The sequence below is a fragment of the Tachyglossus aculeatus genome, chromosome 25, assembly GCF_015852505.1.
Source record: "Tachyglossus aculeatus isolate mTacAcu1 chromosome 25, mTacAcu1.pri, whole genome shotgun sequence".
Lineage (NCBI taxonomy): Eukaryota > Metazoa > Chordata > Mammalia > Monotremata > Tachyglossidae > Tachyglossus > Tachyglossus aculeatus.
This window is the reverse complement of record NC_052090.1, coordinates 3,387,931-3,389,015: the sequence shown is the minus strand read 5'-3', so window position 1 is coordinate 3,389,015 and position 1,085 is coordinate 3,387,931. Positions and strand designations below refer to the sequence as shown.

Sequence of the window (1,085 nt, the reverse complement as noted above, 5' to 3'; positions counted from 1 at the left end):
AAGTTCAATGCAGAAGGAAGGTTGTGAGCAAGAACTCAATCAATCACTGGTATTAGTTGAGTAAGCACTCAATGTGCAGAGCACTGTACTAAGTACTTGGGAGAGTCCGATACAACTGAGTTGGTAGATACGTTCCCCTCCCCACGAGGACTTCACAGTGCAGAGGGAGAGATAGACATTAGAATAAATAAATAAATTATGGGTATGTACCGTAAATTCTTGCCCTCTCAGGGTCGCACCTGGAGAGTTTCTAGTACTCTACCAGTCTCGACTAGGGGAAGGAGAGTCAAGCAGAGGCCTAACCATTCCATTCCTAGCTTGGGCAGTGGCTAGTGAGTGGAAGGCAATCTGCTGCAAGTCAAAACTCACCTGTGCTGGGCAGCAGAGGCCTGGGAGAGAGTCAAGGGCAGAGACTCAAATTTACTGTGCGGAAGGAGGCAATGGTAAACCGCTTGCGGATTTTTACCAAGAAAACTCTATGGATACACTACCAGAGAGATTGCAGATGGAGGTGGGGCATTCTGGGAGAGATGTGTCCGTTGTGTCGCTATGGGTCCGATGCAACTCGACAGCATAAGACAAAAACAACATAAATGCTGTGGGGTGAATATCAAGTGCTTAAAGGGTATAGATCCAAGTGCATAGGCCATGCAGAAGAAAGAGGAAGTAGTGTGGAAGATGGCTTAATTGAGGAAGGCCATTTGGAAAAGATGTGATGTTGAAGGTGGGAAGAATAGTGGTTAGTTGAATATGAAGTGGGGAGGAAGTTACAGGCCTGGAGGGGGATGTGGGCAAGCAGTTAGTGGAAAGATAGATGAGGTAGAGTGAGTAAGTAAGGTAGAGGCACAGTGAGTAAATTAGAGGACTGAAGTTTGAAGATTGGGCCCTAGTAGGTTGTGGACGGCACAACCATCCTTCCCATCTCACATGCCTGCAAACTTGGTGTCATCCTTGACTCCGCTTTCTCAATCTCCCCACATATCCAATTTGTCACCAAAGCCTGCCGGTCTCACCTTCACATCACTAAGATCTTCCCTTTCCTCTCCAACCATTTCACTTCTCTGGTGCTAACCTTCTCACTGTGC

At 47.0% G+C, this 1,085-nt stretch overlaps 1 non-coding gene across 1 annotated transcript; it reads left to right on the top strand.

The window, feature by feature from the left end:
• The first annotated feature begins 221 nt into the window (after positions 1-221).
• LOC119945620 lies at positions 222-359 on the top strand. Its single transcript, XR_005456280.1, has one exon. It is a non-coding gene; the product is annotated as a small nucleolar RNA SNORA7 (small nucleolar RNA).
• The last annotated feature ends 726 nt before the right edge of the window (positions 360-1,085 follow it).